Source organism: Cupressus sempervirens, chromosome 6 (assembly GCF_028749045.1).
Source record: "Cupressus sempervirens isolate cs-2001-9-10 chromosome 6, ASM2874904v1, whole genome shotgun sequence".
Lineage (NCBI taxonomy): Eukaryota > Viridiplantae > Streptophyta > Pinopsida > Cupressales > Cupressaceae > Cupressus > Cupressus sempervirens.
Window position 1 is genome coordinate 61,203,081 of NC_143123.1, and position 12,040 is coordinate 61,215,120.

A 12,040-nucleotide genomic window follows, 5' to 3' on the forward strand; every position below is an offset into this window, starting at 1 on the left:
ATAATAGTTACATGCAACTATAACCCATATTAGAAAATAATAGATCAAACATAAGAGTGTTGGAATTACAATAGGAAAGGTAAACTTCTAGGGTGGGTGAATCAATAGTTTAAACTGGACCCATAAAGATTACACCATACATCTATATCATGTGTTCAATGAGTAAATTGAATTAACATGTAAAGCATATACATCTAAATCATATAACCATGTAAGCATTCACACACATAACACCAGATATGATTATCCAAAAACCCTCCAAGTGAGAAGGTGGGGATGACATCAAAAAATCTTCACTACTATATTAATAAAGTGTATCCAATGAAGGTTATAATGTTTTGACCATGAAACATGATCTACCCTACAAAAGGTCTCTCCTATTAAAGGCTTACAAAGACTGTTAGGTCTCACCTTGTTAGAGGATTTAAACACCCTGTTAGAAGTGTACCTTGTTAGAGGATTTAAACTTACAACTAAGTACCCTATTAAAGGATTTCATAAAGCCTATTAGGTTTACTTTATTAAGAGATTTAACTAAAATCACCTGTTAAAATGTCTTAGCATAGATCCTACAATTGATACTTGCTTGCCTAATAACATATCACCTCTAAAAAATGTCTTCTTGATCCTTCATAGTTAGATGTCTCAATGTTTTATCCTTTTCTCCATCCTCTATTCTTCTCTAACTAATTCTACAATTCACTCTTACTTCATAACTTCTAAGTCACCATGAATGCTCTACATGCAAACTATCTTTTTCACACCTTCAGTTCTATACACACTTGATTGGTAGTTTAGGGTTTGTATCCTCCTTGAGAAGACTTAGGTGGCTTAGGGTTAGGTATGAATCTATGACTGAGATTCATCCATTTTGCTACTTACTACTTCCCATTTTATAATTGGCTTCATGTAATTGCATAGAGAATCCAAATAGAGATTCGTCCTTATCTTCAAAATATCAAAATATAATCTTAAGTTGACTAAAAAATGGTTTACATAGTTGTTTGTGCCATTAAAAACAAATATGTCACAACTGTGTCACTCAACATATGAATTCTCTAATGCTCAACATGCACTATTCTGTATATTGTGACTTGACACCTTCATTGCTTGGCATCCACTATTTACTCAGCTCCTGAATCACTTGGCATGGTCTATCTACTTGACACTTGAGTGACTCGGTACTCATTGCAACTAGACATGGTCTATTATTAACATGTTGTTCTCAGCATGTATTACTAGTTTGACATGAACTAAGTAAATGTCTTAAGTGTGTTGATACTTACTTGTAAAAACTAATCTAAAATCAGCAATCTCCCCCTTTGACATGAGTGTCAAAAATACTTGAATATACATTATCATTCTTTAATCTCTTGAGCATAACATGTCCATGACTTAGCTTATAAAATTTTTTCAAAATTTCAAAATTTTGCACTAACTTGTATACCTCAAAATTTGATAACTCCCCCTAAGTTAATGTGTCTCTGCTATTACACTATGACTTCAATGTGTTGTGTTACTGATACTCTTTCATCTGATATGCTCTCCCTTAGTTGATATTTGTCTCTTTCTTCTCTTTCTCCCCCAAAAATGTATATCTACCCAATGATATATCTCTGCTCTATTATATTCTCCCTGCTACTATGCTCCCCCTTTCTTATTTCTCTCCCTTTTGTTTATACTCCCCCATATTATATTTCTCCCCCTTTTTTACACTTATGCCAAATGGGCTATACACCTATGGTGTGTTTTTCTAGAAAAGATTTGTGGACTTCAATTATAATCTTGAGAGCTACATCCTAGTTATCACATGCAACATCCAATGACTTAATTTGGATCCTTAGTGTAACAATATGGAAAATCAGTATTATTACAACATTATTTCTTATCATGGAAATCATTAGATCTACTGTTGTTACAACTTTCTTCAACTTCATATGTATTGTAACAAAATTTATCTTCTCTTTTATATCCATCTTTTTCATGCTGATTGCTATTACCTGATTCATTGACATCTGAATCCACCTCTTCACATTTGGAAGACAGATTATCTTGCTCTACGGACTCATTGTATTCATTACTACCCTAATTTTCAGCACACTCATTATCATCAAGAGACATAACATGAAATCTGTAATCATCATCTTCCATCTCCTGAATGAATCTTTCAATTTGTAAAAACCCTTCTAATCTTACAGGTGTTGGCCAATTGATTGAATCAGGTACTAGAACATCAAGAAAAACACTAGGCAGGGAAGATTCCTCAGGTCTACAATGAAAAGGCATCTTATTGATTACTGACTTAAGCCTTAAATAACATTCTTCGACACTTAAACCTTGAGTATTACCTATTTCAATTCTTATAAGACTGACAATCCTTTTGTAGACCAATCTATTCAACATAGCAATGTTATTATTCACATTTTCTAAACTCTCAAAATTTGGCAAACTAATCTCAAATCTGAGATCTGACTCCATTATAGAACAAAATTTCTACCTCTTCTTTCTAGTGCTGAAATTCACTTAATAGAGGCAACCACTTTTAACAACTTTTGACTTCCATGAAAAGAAAACATGAAAACCAAAATACCTTAGGTGTTGATGTTGAACTTTGATCTGCTGATTTGGCACACGTGTAAGATTGAAAATACTTTACACCACTGATCAAACTTTGTAGAGTCGCCACCTCTTTACAAGAGGAATAAAATAATGATTGTTTTGATCTACTTTTTCATTTCAATTCCTTATAACAGCAGATTTCAAACAGCACTTTAAAACTTATCAAGAATTTAGAATTCATTTCCAAGAAACTATCAAAAACTTCAGATCTACCTGTACAACTGAAAGTCCTTCAAAATTTTGCAATGAAATCAACTAAGAACAACTGGTATAGAGATTTAAGAGTCGCCACTCACATGTTGTGAGAAATAAAACATAATTTTTTGTTTGACAAGTCTAAACCAGACCTTAAATGTAGGAGAAACTTGCAGATCACTAACATCTTGAAAAGAATTTATAGTTTATAAATGAATTCTTGACTCTGAAACTTTCTCAACAATATTTGTAAACTGGACTGATTGAAGATAAACCTATAATAGTCATAGCACACAATTTTCATCTAATTTCACAATGCACTATTGTCCATGAATAAAACTCAACTGGGGTGCATGATATTTGAGTAAGAGACCTGGAAAACACATCAGATAACCTACTACTACAAATTTTTTATGCACTTCTTCTATTGTATCGGATCTCTTCTTTTCAAATTCTCAAGGTTTATCTTAAATCATATTCAATATAGTCCCCAGCAGAGTCGCCATTTTGTTGGCTCTCAATTTAATAGAATTTGAACAACCAAGTATGCAAGGCAAGAATGTGTTTATGGGCAGCTATCTCCAATAATGGACACAATTTACCAAGAGCCTGGCCCAACTATAAGGCTGTACTCATTCTACACTTCAGGCTCTGCAAAACCTAGGAGGGTCGACCTATAGATTCTTTATATGGTACCAGTTATCAAAGCATACACTGAATCTAATATGAAGCAGATAAAACCCTTATTTCTCCTGATAACTCATGAAATAACATCAATCTACAGTAGCTAAATGTAGATCTATGAATCTCAGAAGCTGAGTGAGGGAATTCTATTATAGCTCTTCAACATAAAAAGTAAAGATCATTTGATTAATGATGTTGATTCAACACAACCTCCAAAATGCAGCAGTATAACCAATGATCCTTTAACTGATCAGTGCCTAATCCATTTGGACAATTCCATGAATTCAAAACATACATCTATGACATCAGGACATATTTTTTATACCCAGACATTAGATCTATCTAACCACCTTGTGATTTAGACATCAATGTTCATTCAGGTCTCATTCTCACAAAATATCCTTCTCAAGTAACTAGTAACCTTGTTTAAACATATCAAGCATTTATTTGGCCCTTTGGTCCAACAGCAAAATACATCAAACATGTAGCCTGAAAGAGATGCAAATGGGTCTCAGATATTTGTTCCAAAACCACATAAGACTTACAGATTGTTGAGATAGGAGACAAGAACCAAAATGAAACTAGTGAAATTATTGTTCATATGTATTCATTTCCTTGAAACTATATATTCAGATGCACAAAATGAAAACATGAAAACACCTAACACATCAGAACTTGCTATATTATCTACACTACTACTATTCACATGAAAGAAATATGCTGAAGTATGGTATCACAGTCAAGGAAAAACATCAAAACTGGAACCAAAATAAGGTCTCACAGTAATGTGCAAATTTTCTCCCCAAAACTGGAACCTACTAGTTTCTCAGTCACAAAAAACTGGAACCAGGATAAGGTTTCACAATAATGTGCAAATTTTCTCCCCAAAACTAGAACCTTCTAGTTTCTCAGTAACAAAAAATTGGAACCAAAATAAAGAATGAAAGATAGAAAGATATAGAAGAGAAAGAACTCCTGGATCTAATATGCAACTGACAAGTGTTCACTCAGAAATCCTTCCCAAGAAGATGAAAAACCTCTCTCTACCTTCTCACTGTAACTGAAAATCTGATTTGGCTTCATCATTTGGCCTTTTCAAAGCATAAAGAATCTCAGATATTTTAATTTGGAGAGATAACTGACTTCTAATTTTGAACTCAAAGTGAAAGGTGAAAATCAGTTATAAAACCTCAAAGGCAAAAAAAAAAAAACTTTTCAGATTCTTTTTCCTCCATACCCAGGATTCAACAAGCCTTCACATCTACCTTTTAACCACTCGTAATGATCAATGATGAGTTTTTCCTATTCTGCTTCCAATACCCCAAATTTCAAAAAATGACTTACAGTGTGAACTAGTGAAGACCTATGCAAAAAATGACTTCAAATTTGGAAAGGTCAGCTCTTCCTGGTTCTGGTGGTATATTGGAGTGCTCAATTTGGTTTTAAAATGCCCTTGATATGGCCATCTGAAGATCGGCCCTATGCTCTGAGTCTTGTTCATAGCTCCATGGCATATTTTGCAAAAATTTAAAATTTATAAGGCTTGAACTATATCAAAATTTCAAATTTTATTTAAAAGATGATACACATGAGTTTAGACATCAAATGAGGGAAAAATTAAAATTTAAAATTTCCCAAATTCTTCTCATTTTCTACCTGGGTCAAACTAGGTTTGACCGAGCTTGACACATGTCATCTTCTAATTTGTTGAAGACTATACATCTGGGTGCCACATCACCAATCCATTTCAACCTGCCATGTCAACGTCACTATCTCTCTATGACTAACTAGTGAGCATCTTCGCTTGACAAGAAAGTGACATCCACATGATTCACCATGTGTCACGATCTCATTGCAACTAGTCAGAACTCACCATATCACCTCCTGCTCACTGCCACTTGGTGCAATCTAATTTGTTTCTTGTAGTGCAAGCAGGACCCACTAAACATTTTGAAACTCACCAGATTTTAGAGTTTTCTGGTGACCTCGCTATGTCGCTAGCCAAACTTTTTGAGATTTCCTGGCTAGCGAAGTAGCGAGGCACCAGATTTTAGGGTTTTTTGATCGCCTCAAACTCTACTAAAGTCATCAAGTTTTATTTTGCGTGCCCATTCAAAATTATGCTTTGTTCAGATCTAGCTGATGTCATCATCCTTGGGTCAAATTGGGGGTCCATGGCATGCAATTTCCTTTACAAAAAGGCATGTTGTCTTAAGACATGTTAAAATGGACGCGTTGGAGTATTTGAACAACTAAATATTCCCCACCACAGTACATGTACAACAAAACTTTATAACCCTTTTTTGTGCACTACGACTGCTCTACGTGGATGCTCTTTGAAGGCTTGAGTACATGCTTCCTTGGCTGCATAGTAGGCTTCTTCTGCTAGTCGGCTTGGCCTTTACGTCTTCCTCCATGCGTAAGCTAAGATTTCTTCTTTCTATAGACATCTACTACTTCAAAGTCTTCTAGAAACTCTTTTTAACATCTCCTCTGCTTAAAGCATGAGTCCTTGTTTGAATGTGTGGGTTTTTTTCATTTCAAACACTGCCTCTGTTATCAATGAGTGCACTTTCTTTGTTAATATTTTCCTGCGCTTTCCTTTTATTGTGCTCTATTTTAATGCATTTTCTTTGGCTACGTGGGTTCTAAAGTGGCATGGGAGTCCTTTTGCTTTGGTGCCCTTCTCTTCTATGCATAGCTGCTTCCAAAGTGCTAGTGTGTCCACTTATACTTCCTGTGCACATATGGGTCTCCTTCTTTAAAACTAGTGGATGATCCTTGGTTTCTTTTATGTGTGAGGCTCATGCCTTTTACTTGGAGTTGCTTTGGCATTGGTTCTGTCTTCATCAATGTGTGAAGGCCCTCTTTTCTAAGTGCCTACATGGCAATCTTCATTAACCACTTGTGGGCCTACTAATAAAGACTCCAGGTTTTCTTATGGCTTAATATGGGAGAGGATTACTTCCTCGTGCCTCTTATTTTCCTCGCATGGGCCGTGTGCTCTTTTCTCATCATATGAAAGGCTGATATCAAACTTAGCACACAAACGATGGATCAAGAGCCATTTAGATTTATATGAAAAAAAGGGGTCACCCATATCAAACTGAATTCATTAAGTCCATGCTTCCATAGATCCATTTGGTCCCGCAAAACCATATCCATATACTAAATGTTTATAACAACCAGATTCATTATGACCACTCTTCTCAAAGCATACCAGATCTTTACTTGTTGTCACAAATCTAATGAACTTAGTCGGGCCCCAAAGTGGGTCCAGCTTAAAAAAAATTTGTTTCCAGACAATTGATCCTTTAGATTGATCTATTCACCACCTAGTATTGACTGAAAAAAATTTATACCGCTAATTGATCATTCAAAAATGACTTTACCATTATTTTGCAAACTTAGAATTTAGTGCCAGGAGGTCCATTTATTGGCCTTAAAAACTAATCCAAACACCTGACTGAGTTCTGAAAATTGGCATACTGAATCTCTGTTCCACACACTTGTACCTCGTCAAATCTCATCTCATGAAGAATTCCCAGTCAAAATATATGGACTATCAAAGTTGCCTTCTCCGATTTACCTGCAAGAAAACATGTCAGAAAACAACAAACTGGGCTCGGAATTGGCTTGGAAAATTGGGCAAATGAGCACATGGGGAAATGAAAACTAGGGCATTGGTTCTCTATCATGAGGACATTATAAATCTGTGATTTGGGTTGATGATGAATCATAGGACGCATTTGGCAATCAGTAAAAGTATGCTATTTGGATTTTTGCAAATTGGATAAATGACAAGAAATTGATTTTTGCAAATGGAAAGGACCTGGAAAAGTGTGCATATGGATTTGTCAAGACTTACAAACTGACACACTTGGAGTATTTTTAGTGGAAAACACAATGGTACAATCCATTCAATCTTTCCAATCACTAATTTCAAGTTATAATGCCACGAACAGGGGTACCGACAAATCTGCAAGTGCTGACACCAGTAAAACTTTAGAAATCTCGTTTGGAATCACGTTTGAAAACATACCAAACGAATTCATCAAAAGATGAAACCTGACACATAACAAGTCTCTGACGTGTACAATGCAATGCAAAAAGAAATTCAAGATTTTGTTCAACTGGGTCAAAGTTATAGCATGTCAAAAAGGTCCTCCCAGAATTAGGTGCAAAGTGCATCAACATAAAAACACTAACTGACCAACTTTGAGGGATTCAAAACCTAGGCAAACAAACTTAGAATGACTTGGAATCTGAAACATAGGTTCTTGAGTATGGACACTAGATATTCCCAAAGTGGCAAATCACGAAACATTTCTGGGTGCAAGATATTCAAATGCAAACAAGGCCTCTTATCGCTGTTTGACACAAGTGAAAATGGAAATTTGACATTTGCTTCAAAACAAGACTTCACCAAATGACTCAGGATGTCAATTTAACTTCATGGATTAGGTAGACGCACTGAATGGAAGGTGTTAGAAACATTAAACACCATTTATGCATTAACTCAACAGTGGGATACAAACTGACAACCATGTGCAAAGTCATTTTAAAGTGTTTATAGGGCTCAATTTTTCAATGGTGCTCAAAATTGACCATGCAATTTCTACCACCAACAGGTAGCTTGTATGTTTGTTAGTTTGGCTCTAATATTAGCCTCATCTATTGTTAAGATAGATAACTAACTCTATGTCTGAAGCAATGTCCTAAAATTCTTCTCACTCTAAGCTAGATTTGTAGGTAATCTTGCACCTAATGCAAAAATTTGGCTTTCTAGGCTCATAATGTGACTTCTAGTCTCTTGGTGAAGAATGTAGGATTGGATAGTTTTGTATATAGTGAGAATATATTCTCAAGTACCTTCTTTTCATCCTCAACCTTGGTTGTCAATGCAACTTTTTGTAGTGCTATATCACTAGATATTTTCTCATTTACATTGCTTTGAAACTTCTTTTCTGACCATTCCAATAGTTTTGCATTGTATCAAGGTATTCATTACTAACCTTCTCCATGATATTTGTCAATTGTTCTATTAGTGGCTAGGTCTCTTTGGGAGTTGGTAGACTAAATGCATCTAGAAAGATGTCCTTAATGTCTTGGAGTGCTTGCTGCTACCTGTGTTCTCTCCTAAACATTTCTTGATGCTTTTTCCTTTCTAAGGCTTGCTGTAAAATGCCTATTTGTTCCAATGTTATAGTATCATAATCATACTTTGGAATAACAATTTCTTCATCAAGGCTTATATCTCCATAGTGTATTACCTTTTCAACCTTTAATGAGCTTGGGCTTGGCACTGAGATCTATAATGGAGTAGTATCTATGCTCGACTTTTGAAAAGTTTGTGTAGAAGGAGTGCCAGTTGTTGGTAAAGTTACCAATGCTTAGATTTCCATTTGTTCCTTCACCTTTGGTTTTGTATCTTTAGGATTTCCCTAGTCTATCACTATGACCTTGCTTGCACCTTGTTCTTGTGCTATAGGTAAAAATGGATCTATTTGTCCTATTTCCTTCTATTGTCCTGCAGTGGTGTCTTTCGCTTCTACTATTTTCTTCTCAGTTGTATCAACCTTGGTAGATGTATCTATTGTCATTTGGATCAAAGGTTGTACATTAGTAACTAAAGGGATGATGGAATGTGGTTCTTGTGGATTCACCTTTTCCCTTGTGACATCCATTACTACCTTTTTTAGTTCTTCTACACTAACCAAAAGTAGATTACCACATAATTTGGCTTGCAATGTAGATGATCTTAGATTTTCTTTAAATCTTCTATAGTAGGAGGATTGGTGTTCTGAGCTGATGGATTAGAAACATCCTTTATAGTTATATTTTTAGTTTTCTTGGTTGTGTCATGGGGAGGACTGACACTTGGCAACTGTGTCATGCACACTATGTTCTTCTTACTACTGCTCAACTATTACCTCGTCATCTTCTTGCTTTTCTATCTCTCCTCCAACTATTTTATCTTTGTCATCATCTTCCTTATCATCATCGTTATCATCATCTTTATCATCATCTTTACCATCATCTTTACCATCTGAAGGGTCAGCTTCTCCTTTCTTGACAATGGTTAACCCATAAATTAGTTTTCATATTTGTGTTGACTTCTTAACAACATCTTCAATAGTTTTTTTGAGAATGCTAAAGGCTCTATATTTAGGTGTGAACCTAACTATATATTTATTTCCTGCCTTAGCAATTTGTGCCTTTTTCAACTCTAGCATTACTTGGGCTAGTGTTGTCTCCCTGATTTGTCTTTCCAAATTTAGACAATAATGTCATTTTTGCTCAATAATGTCATATAGGCTTTTAGGTACTAAGTTGGAAAATTCTAATCTTGTTATCTTGAACTTTGACATCATGGCATAAAATGCCTCTTCCACTTAGTTTTTCTCCTCTTTACCCAATTTATCAAAATCAACATGACTAAATCCTAATAAATCTATATTGTTTTTAACATTTTCACATAGATTTTCAAGATCTAAGACAAGATTGTGACTCACCACCTTGAATTGGCTATTACCATCTGATTCTATCTTCTCTTCATCAAAATCTAGTTGAGCCACATACTTCCTTCTCTATCTTTTCTGCTCCTATCCTCCTTGCTTTGTTTATTTGGCCTTTTCCTTGGCCTTTTCGATAGTTGTACATATGTTGGCTCTAATTGTAGGTGCAGTGAGCTTTGGCTAACCTTTTTTTACAATTTCCTTTGCCAGTGCCATGGGTTGTGCCTTGGCCTTCCTCTTCTTTAACTTAGTAGGAATAGGTGCTTCCTTGGCTTCTTCTCCCTTAGCACTTGTAGTCTCCTCCTCTTCTTTGTCTTCTCCTATGCCTTGAGTTAAAGCTAGTGGTTCTTGAGCTTGAGTTTGTTCTTCCTCTTTATCCTCTCCCTCTTCTTCCTCTTTCTCCTTGATAGCCTCTCCAAATTTTTCTTTTAACTTCTTTACCAACTTGTCCTTTTTCTTGATTATAGAGGTAGTCTTCAATTCCATTGCAATATTTAATTTCACCATCTCATAATTTCCAAAAACTTTTGCAATCTTATCTACTTCTTCTATAAGTAAAGTTGTTATTGCTATTGATGCTCTATCTACATTGACTTCAGAGCCTAAGGGTCTTAACCATCTTACCCTTGGTATGGCAGCTTGCACAAATGTGTAGTCAACATCAACAAGAAACCATACATCATTATAATGTTTCTCAACTAAGGAAAGTGGTATTTTGAGTCTCTATTTCATTGACTTCTTGAAGTCTTCAAAGTAGCTAGTCATTAAGGATTCAAAGTTTTCTCCTAGTTGCTCAATGTACTCTCCAATCTGTAATGCAATTTACCTATTAGTTTTCCAACCTATTGTTCCAAATGAGGGAAATGTGTTCTATACATAAAATAATATACAAACTAGTATAGAACCAAACCTATATTGTGCACTCTTTGTTTTCCTTATTGCTCCAAGGTTCTCTATTAGTTGTTGTAATTGAAGTTCCACTAGATCATATGTATAATCTTTCTTAACAATTTTATAACCAACACCCACAACTATGTAGGATACATTATTCAATCTACTGGATTGATAGAATTTATGTGAGATTACCCTTAAAATAGAATTGATAAGAGGATCTATTGGTATGATTTTTCACTAAGTAAAATCTTACCATAATTAGGTGAAAATGTTAGATAAGTTCTACACCCTGCTTATTAGGGTTTGGTTTTCTGGTTTTGCAAATTTTCAACCCTATGTAAAAACCTACTAAAATAAGTTTTGTGTCCTAAATAAACATGTTAGATCTTGTTCCTTTTAAATGTTTATTGGGTGGGAAATTATTTTGAAATTGGAATCTACTTTTGGGATCCTTTTAAAATTTCAAAATTTTATGTTTCTTGTTCCTAAAGTTTTTTACATCATTAGATCTTTGCAAGACCTATGATGGTTGTTATGTCACATAATGAAAATGTGAGGATTTTAGCCTATGTAACATAACAACTACCATGAAATAGAAATATAGTGTCATAAAGTGTAAAGCAAGTACCAAATTTTTAATTGTCCTAGACTTCTCGGTAGTAGAGATGTTGTCAGAACTGTCAATACCGAAGAAGGGACCAATTGGAGTTTATTACAATTTGCATCACCATGTTTTGATATTTTCTGGTAAGTCGGTATGTTGTGACCAAAAAAAAGTTGAACCCTACTAGTAGCGATATAGCACCTTGCTAGAAATTAAGAAAGGTGGGAGATTATGAAACTAATGGGTGTCGAATATTCCCTATCATTAAAGTGGTTATGTGACTTTATTTCTTTGTTAGAAGCGTTGATTGTGGTAATAACGGTAGAAATGTGGAGATCTTCTTAGTACTAGAATTTCTAAAGCCTTAAGGAGGTCACTATGTCGTGGTCAAAAAATGAAGGAATCCCATCAATAGTGACATAACGCCTTGATAGAAAAGATGAAATGCAGTGGGCTCAGTTTTATGGTGTTACAAAAAGGATTAAAATATGGTACGGTTTTCCATCTGGTCATAATATTGCCAAGT